Source organism: Dermacentor silvarum, chromosome 4 (genome assembly GCF_013339745.2).
Source record: "Dermacentor silvarum isolate Dsil-2018 chromosome 4, BIME_Dsil_1.4, whole genome shotgun sequence".
Lineage (NCBI taxonomy): Eukaryota > Metazoa > Arthropoda > Arachnida > Ixodida > Ixodidae > Dermacentor > Dermacentor silvarum.
The window spans coordinates 150403860-150413095 of NC_051157.2; the positions used below are offsets into that span (position 1 = coordinate 150403860).

The following is a 9236-nucleotide window of genomic DNA, read 5'->3' on the forward strand; positions in this document are numbered from 1 at the left end:
TGCTGAAAGAACATCTGCCTTGAACTATCGCGTCACTCCTGTTAGCACGGCTACTGACCACCGTTGCCGCAGCACCGAAATCGTTCACGTCTCTCGCCTGAAGCCGTAACTTCAGCGTTCCTGCCATTTCTGACTCGCTGCCTTACCGGCCGCTTTCGCGAGGGCGGGAAGTTAGTGTGAGCGCTAACTGTGCAGTTCCCCATCGTGTGCATCTGTATATACCCATCATCATAACCATCATCATCTCTTACCGGTTTGGTGCTCGCAAGCTGTCTCGCGCTGCGTTGAGATACAAGGGCTCTGCCTTCGTACCGGGCGTCGTCTTACAATATCTATGCTTGCTTTCTGCCTGATGCGGTTATATTGAACTATTTACTTCTCTCCATATAACCCCGTTGCATATATGTTTCTGAGTCAGGCGTGCGTTTTGCTTTTTCATTTTTTTTTATTTTGCTGTGGTTGTTAAATTGTCGCTCCTGTTTGGGCCTGACAAGGCCTGCAGTATTATGTAATCAAAATTAAAATAAATAAATAAATCACACCGCAGCAATCAGTGTGACGAGCGCCCAACCGGTTGGTCGCCGTCGCAGATGGGGGTTCGACGCCGGCGACTGCGATTTCCGTCGCATGCACTTCTAGAAAGACGAAAATCACCCGATGTGAAACGGGCTTTATTTAGAGTGCATCAAACTACCGGTGTTTTATTACCAAAAGCTGCACATATGAAAGGGTTTGAAGGCGAGCTCCTTGGTTTGCCTCCATGGTGTAAAAAACAGCGCTAAAAACACGGAGAGAGGGAAGAACACAGGACGAGCGCTGACTGCCACCGGTTCCTTTATTTTGCGTGCACAAATATACAGGGTGTTTCATTTTAGCTGCACCATAATTTTAAAGAATTGTCTGTGGCAGATAGCAGAATTATAATCCTTCATATAAACTACTCGATGAGGCGGCCATTAGTTCCACGAGAAATCAAAACGCCTAATTGAATAATTAACGTAATTAGGCTAATTAACTTTTTCATTTATTATTTTACGGCACGTCTTTCAACCTACGAATCATAGCCGCTGAGTTCGCAAGGCGTATCCACTTGGAACGAATTCTCGGGACTGAACCAGTTTCGAGATATTAATTTTCAAAGTGTACGACGAAATGCATGGGCGTTCGAGTTAACTTCGTGATTCAATGCATAAAACAGCGTTTTCCTCAAAAAGTTAACGACAGAACGCCCATTCATTTTGTCATACACTGTGAAAATTAATATCTCGAAACTGGTTCAGTCCTGAGAATTTGTTCCAAGTGGATACGCCTTGCGAATTCAGCGGCTATAATTCGTAGATTGAAAGATGTGCCGTAAAATAATTAATTATAAAGTTATTTAGCCTAATAATCCTAATTATTCAAATAGGCGTTTTGATTTCTCGTGGAAGTAATCGCCGCCTCATCGAGTAGTTTATATCAAGGATTATAATTGTGCTATCTGCCACAGGCAATTTTAAAAAATTTGGTGCAGCTAAAATGAAACAGTGTACAGCTAGAAATGTGGGGGATAGAAGCGAGAAGTGGGGGGGAGGGAGTTTACATGCCAGTCGCGCTTGAGTCGGAAGGTAAAACTAACAATCACATAATGATTAGTCAAGTAGATATCTGTATTCCTTGTCGGTGAGGACCAGTGAAGAGGGGCATAACGGGCCTATGAGCATTATCGTGAAGGTTGCAAAAATTTCACGTGCTCGACTGTTTCGATAACTTCCAAACGTCGTGCACGTTTGGGATAACTTCCCATTCGTGCAGGATGCTTGTCACAGAATCTAAAAAAGCAGCAGGACGTGGTACTCTGGGCCCCCAACAAGGTGGGCTCATTATGCAGGAAAGTGAATGCCAGCCACCCCTACAACACTTCCTGCAGTAAGAATCACACCTCGCGCCCAGTGCAGTGCAGCGAAGATCCCCACCACAAGTGGCAGAACATACGTCGGCCAGACCGGACGGTGTCTCAACGAAAAGTTGCGGGAACATGCATCGTCATCATCATCGTATGAGCAGCAGCAGCCTATATTCATGTCCACTGCAGGCCGAAGGCCTCTCCCTGAGATCTCCAATTACCCCTGTCTTGCGCTAGCTGATTCCAACTTGCGCCTGCAAATTTCCTAACTTCATCACCCCACCTAATTATCTACCGTCCTCGACTGCGCTTCCCTTCTTTTGGTATCTATTCTGTAACACTAATGGTCCACCGGTTATCCATCCTACGCATCACATGGCCTGCCCAGCTCCATTTTTTCCGCTTAATGTCAACTAGAATATCGGCTATCCCCGTTTTCTCTCTGATCCACACCGCTATCTTCCTGTCTCTTAACGCTAGGTTTAACACTTTTCGTTCCATCGCTCTTTGTGCGGTCTTTAACTTGTTGTCGAGCTTCTTTGTTAACCTAGAAGTTTCCGTCCCATGTGTTAGCATCGGTAGAATGCAATGATTGTACGCTTTTCTTTTCAACAACAGTGGTACGAATACTTTCGATGCTTTACAACGTCATAGAAATTGCTCATGATATTACCCTGCTTATCTGTCAGTGCATACACCTTGCCTCGTACTACGCCAAGTCTATTCTAACTGATTTCTTGCTGCGTCCATATTTGACGGCTTCCTCAATATTTCCCACGTTATAATTTCGAATATCCCTTACTTTCTTCTTGTTGATCAGTTTTGACAGTTCAGCGAATTCTATTGATCCATTGAGTTTGACAATTTCATGCTTTGTCGTTTTTTTATTAGCTCCTTTGTTACTTGGGAGAGCTTAGCTAGTGGTTGCCTTGGTGCTTTACCTCCCACTTGAATTGCTCCTTCTGAGATCAGCCTAGTTACGGCTTCATTCATTAGCTCTATGTTTTCTTCATCGTGTTTGAAAGCTGCGTATTTGTTTGCGAGCACCAGCCTGAATTGGTCTGCTTTTGCCCTTACTGCGTCTACGTTGGTCTGTTTTTCTTGGCTAATTTTACTCTTTCTCTCTTCAAATTAAAAGAAATCCTAGACCTCACTAACCTATGGTCACTACGTTTACCCTACCTAACACTTCTATATCCTCCACTATGCAGGGATCAGCAGACAGCATGAAATCTATTTCATTCGTTGTCTCTGCATTAGGGCTTTTCCAGGTCCACTTCATGTTGCTGCGCTTCCTGAAGCAGGTATTCATTATTCGAAGTCTATTTCTTTCCGCAAATTCTACCAACATCTCTCCTCGAGTTCATAGAACCGATGCCGTAGTGGCCAGTTGCTTGCTCACCAGCCTGCTTTTTCCCCACTCTTGCATTGCAGTCGCCCATGACTACAGTATACGGAGTTTGCACCTTTCTCATCGCTAATTCAACATCTTCATAAAACTTCTGTTTCTTCATCATCATGACTGGAGGTTGGGGCGTAGGCTTGTACTACCTTCATTCTATACCTCCTATTCAGCTTTATTACGACGACTGCTACCCTCTCATTAATGCTGTAAAATTCTTCAATGTTGCCCGCTATGTTGTTATGGACTAGAAGTCCTACCCCGGATTCTCTCTTATCTGGAAGACCTCTGTAGCAGAGGACGTGGCCTGTTAGTGAGCACTGTGTAAGCCTCACCAGTTCTTCTAACCTCACTAAGGCCAATAATACCCCAGGAAATGCCCGACAATTCCTCAAATAGTCCTGCTAAACTAGCCTCACTCGAGAGGGTGCGCGTGTTGAACGTTGTCAGGTTCAGTTTCCAGTGGCGAGCTGTCCGGACTCAGAGATTCTTAGCACCCTCTACCGCGTCGCAGGTCTGACCGCCGCCTTGGTCAGGTGCTCCGCAGGCGCTAGGGTCTGAGGGCTATGAGTTATTTGCAGGAGTCATGAGGGAGGTAGTGGCCGAATATTGGACCAGGGTAGATAATTCTTCTTCTGGTAAGGGAGTGACTTTGCTGAAGCTTATTGGGCCTTCCTCATTTCGTTGCAACTGGACTAGTATAGCCCCACTAGCTCTAGGCAATATTTTTTGCCAGTGTCAGGTGCCACTCCATGCCTGAAAAACTGCATATAAAGTCAAAAACAAGAACGCGTGGAAGCAACCTCGCTATCCACGGCGCCATTTGCGGGTGCAAGCCGGTGCTTCATAACACTAAGGTACTGCGCCGTTATGGAGAGACTCGAGCACGTGACACTTTTTAAACCTTCAGGATGATGCGCATAGGCGCGTTATGCGTCAGCTCCCCTTCACTCGTCCTCACCGACAAGGAATACAAATATCTACTTGACTAATCATTATGTGATTGTTAGGTTTACCTTCAGACCCAAGCGCGACTGGCATGCAAACCCCTTCCCCGGCCCACCTTTTTTTTTTCATTCCTTTCCTCATTCTGCCTCCTATTTCGAGCTACATATTTTTGCACGCACAATAAAGCAACAGTTGGCAGCCAGCGCTCGTACTGTGTTCTGTCTTCTGTCCGTGTTTTTAGCGCTGTTTTTCTCACCAAAAATGCAACAAGCTTGAGCGCCACCTCCACAGTGACAACTCTAGCCTGGTACTCACCCATTTGTGCCAGCTCACATCTCGAAAGGGGGCCCTACAACTGTTTCGAGGTCTGTGGGCGCCCCTCGTCCAAACACTGACGGCCTTCGGGTAGGGAGGGCAGCCGTGATTTTTTCCCCTTCGTTTTCTTTCATTTTTTTCAGTAAACAACTAGTTATTTGTACTATAAGATTACCCTCTATAGATTTAAAAGGCAGACATTCTACTTCAGAATACATTTTAATTGCGCGTGATATGCCACTGCATACTCCCACACTTATTCAACAAAATGCTATAAAGTATACTCGTAATTCACACGCTCAAGAAGCAGTCCTATTGCGACATGCGAGTTTCTAGCATTGTCATAACGCTTATTATTGCGATAGCAATTATGTGGACACTCCAGGCGCATTTCTGCCGTCGTCGTCGCTGTGAGGTTTCGTATATTGTACAACGGCAATAAAATCGTCGCCGCGCGCCGTATGCAGTATGTGCGAGTGAAAACGCGCGAGGGGGGAACCAACGATCACGGCTCAATCTGGCGCGCGCAAGAGCGAGAAGCTCACAGGAAACGCGCCGTCTTTCGTAGCGCGAAAGGCCGTGAAGAGATGGGAGGGAGTGGGAAGGCGTCGTTCTCAGACAGCAGCTGCGTATTTTGCGACCACGTGCATGGGGAACCGACGATCGAGGCTCAATCGCGTCCGCGCAGGTAGGGACGCTGGAAGGCAACGCGGGAGGAAGGGGGGGGGGGGGGGGGGCAGCGTTCTACTGCGGCACCAACTACGTACTTTGCGCGGCCGCACGCAGTCGCCTTATCTTGAAAGCGATCTGCAGGCGGCTCATACCATATGCGTGCGGTCTTCTCGTCGCTGAGTTTGCTTAGAAGCGGTTGACCGCACGAAGGTCACTTCGGCCGCTGCTGCCGCCGCGCTTCCTCATGCAAGCGTTTTGAATGAATGAATGAATGAAAAACTTTATTTCACGAGCTTTTCAGCGCATGCGCCGGATGGAAGTGGTTCCCACTTCACGGGAATCCATATGCTGCTCTCGCCGCATGGCCCCTGGTTACGAGCCAAAGCTGGTCTTCCAGGGCGGTGCTGGACAGCAAGATCTTCCATCGCTCTCTAAGGGGTTGGATGGGTAGGGGGATCATGTTGGGGTTAGGATTGGCAGCGTTTTGACAGCGAGTGTCCGCGGCCATCGAGTGTGATGTGCTCATGTATGCCTGTGAGCTCTGAGACAATGCTTGTTACATTACTTAGTAAGCGAATATTCCCAAGTTTATACGGCCGATAAAACTACTATTCTTACTTCGTATAGTTGTCGACTAATTTTCTATTGCAATCGATGCTTCGCCTTTCGGGCGAAACTACGGCGTTTTGTCCACACCAGTAACTTGGCACAAGCAAGGCCTATAATCTTTTCTACAACAGGTAGTACATTTCACTTTAAACATAATAGCACTTTAAATAACTCTACTATCCAACGCTGTAGACACTATGAGCAGCCCTAATTTTTTCAATACATAATTTTATCATTTTTCAGCAGGAAAGAAAAGGAATTCAACGGAACATTTTACGAATGCACTGATCAAACGTACGGAGTTTCTCAGACAGATCGTATAAATCCCAACTGCGTGAAAATTAAAGACGACCAAGGTAAAAACACAACTCTTCTTTGTTTGTTTGAGTGATCATTGTCAATCTGCGAAACGCTGTCAACCTTCCTTATAATTTCCTCGTAATACCAGCCAAGAGTAAGAAGTAATGTCGTGCAGAAAAAAAAACTGCAGTACAATGCAATGTATCTTGTAGTATTTAGGCATATACAGGGTGTTCAAAATAAAGCTTTACGGAATTTTTAAAAATCGCCTGTGACAGATGGCATAATTCTTATTGTTCAGCTGGGTTATTCGAAGAGGCGGACATTAGTAGCACGAGAAATCGTAACACATATTGAATTAATTAACAAAAATGACTAACTAACTTCTTAATTAATTACTTTACGACACATATTGCTATTTACGAATTGCAGCCGGTATGTTTGCAAGACGAATCCACTTGAAATTAATTTCCTGGATGACACCCGTTTCGAGATGATATTTTCCAAAGTGTGGGGCGAAATACATGGGTGTTCCAGTTAGTTTTGTGCTTCATGTATAAAAGAGCATTTTGGTAAAAAAGTAGGTGGAACAACAGTGCATTTTTACGGCGAGTTTTATGGCGCATATCTCCAAACTCATGATCAGGGTTGAGTTAAACATGGAAGGAAATGTACAGAAGAATAAGATTGGGTTGGAGTGCATACGGCAGGCATTGCCAAATCCTGACTGGGAGGTTACCACTGTCGTTGAAAAGAAAAGTGTACAATCACTGCGTTCTACCGGTGCTGACATATGGGGCAGAAACTTGGAGGCTAGCAAAGCTCCAGAACAAGTTAACAACCGCGCAAAGAGCCATGGAATGAAAAACGTTAGGCATAACGTTAAGAGACAGGAAGGTAGCGGTGTGGATCAGAGAGCAAGCGGGGATAACCGATATTGTAATTGGCATGAAGAGAAAAAAATGAAGCTGGGAAGGCCATCTAATGCGTAGAATGGATAAGCGGTGGGCCATTAGAGTTACAGAATTGATACCAAGAGAAGGGAAGCGCAGTCGCGGACGGCAGAAAACTGCGTGGAGTGATGAAGTTAGGAAATTTGCAGGCGCAAGTTGCAATCAGTTAGGGCAAGACAGGGGTAATTGGAGATCGCAGGGAGAGGGCTTCGTCCTGTAGTGGACATAAATAAATCAACGCTTAACCTTGCACTCGGCCGCGCAACGCTTGAAACAGCGAAGCTGGGCGACCATAGCCCAGCATTTTCCGGAAGTGCGCGCGAACTTTTCATCTTATTACTCATGATGATGATAATTTATTTGCGCGCGCCTCGGACTTATGGCCGGCACTGCGCGTAGCATAGCGCAGCTTGCAACACCGACACCGCGTTCCAGGAGACCAGCTCCGTGAATACGTCTCGCTCTCTCTCGCTCTCATAGCGCGCAAAACCTCTTCACCTCGCAGAGCACGAGCGTACGAACGCGCCAGCAGTGGACGAAGACGACGACACTCTAACGCAATCATAGGGTTCGCATAAATTCACGTTCTCATAGCGTGGCTGTATAGCATGGCGGTTACGACGCTCGCCTTGGGACCGGGGGAACGCGGGTTCGAATCCCGCCTCGGCAAGAAACTTTATTTTATTCCTTTGTAGTTTCTTGATACACACCACAAATTACGGTTGGCTTAAACAGCTTCGCTGTTAATAGGCTGATGATGATCATGATCTCTAAACTGGTGTCGTTCTAGAAATTCATTCCAAGTGGATGCGTAAAACCCCAGAAAGAACAATTCCTAAATTGTAATATGTGTCGTGAAGTACTTCAGAAGTTAATTAGTGAATTTCTGTTAATTCATTGAATATGTGTTTCGATTTCTCGTGCTACTAATGTCCGTCTGATCGACGCGATGCGGCCGGTTAAACGCAATCCGCAATGCGCGAGGGGCGTGCCTTGGGAGGCACGCCCCTCGCGCATTGCGTTCTGCTGCACTAGTCAGGGCACCTTGCTTACTTGGAACGCCTAAGTGGCCAAAGCATATAGCACAGCGTCAGGCCCTCCATGCCGACAAAAAACTCAAAACCGGCAGGGGCGACGCAGGAGGTGTCTTTGATGGGCGAAAAATGTTCACGCCGCTCTTCGTCAGTCACCGACGTCATGAATGGTTTGTCAGTCCAAACTGCGACCAAACGCACTCCGCAAACCTCTCCCTACTTGGAAGCACTTCTATACCTCCTTTTCTCCGAAAACGACGCGCTCCTTGCGCTCATTTGTTGTAATAGCAACGGTGACATGACACAATCGAAAACGATTTGGGGCAGCAGCTATTGCCTCCAACGCCTCCCTCGCCCTCTCCCCCCTTGGAACTGCCACTCAGTACACAACTTATGCAGATTTCCTAAATTCATCTGCATGATGATGAAGTTAGGAAATTTGCAGGCGCAAGTTGGAATACGCTAGCGCAAGACAGGGGTAATTGGAGATCGCAGGGAGAGGCCTTCGTCCTGCAGTGGACATAAAATATAGCCTGATGATGATGATGACACAACTTATGCATGATGCGTTTCAGCTACTCCCATACTTTAATACTTATCGTAGGTTACGTCTGTCCGAAATGCTCTTAAAGACTGTCCGGGAAAGTGTTATATTTAATGTCGATGTATCTCTTGCAGACTCAACAGCATATAAGGAATACAGGTTATCATTTTCTAACTACTATGGCTGCTCCATCTTCCGAGCATTGCAACAAACGTCAGGTATGAGCCCAATTTTGGGAATAAATAAGAAGAGGCACCTTACAGCCCGTTACGGTCTTTATTCCCGTAGTCATTTCACAGACAGATGGAAAAAATCACATCATCTCACCCTACGGGCAACCATGGTGGGATGCGATCGAGTTTCCGTTTCGTTTCACTTGGCAACACAACCCAATGAGAGTTAGAGTGAGAGAATCTATTGAGAAGAGAGGAGACGTTTGTACGGGGTTGTTGCGTCTTTATTTAGAGATCGTACGTGATTCGTAGCGTCGGTGCGTGCGGTATCTTGAAGACGATGGCTTTGTGGTCGGTGAAGTGTAGCGTCAATGGGTCTTGCTGCAGAGGGTCGAGTTCGG

General features: G+C 46.3%; 1 long non-coding RNA gene across 1 annotated transcript in view; it reads left to right on the forward strand.

Moving 5' to 3' along the window:
- The window catches only part of LOC125944815 (uncharacterized), a 61842-nt gene extending 52955 nt beyond the window's left edge, over positions 1 to 8887 (forward strand). The window contains exons 3-4 of the long non-coding RNA XR_007466523.1: positions 6075 to 6187; positions 8797 to 8887. This is a non-coding gene — a long non-coding RNA (uncharacterized LOC125944815). The remainder of the gene's footprint in view (positions 1 to 6074; positions 6188 to 8796) is intronic.
- The last annotated feature ends 349 nt before the right edge of the window (positions 8888 to 9236 follow it).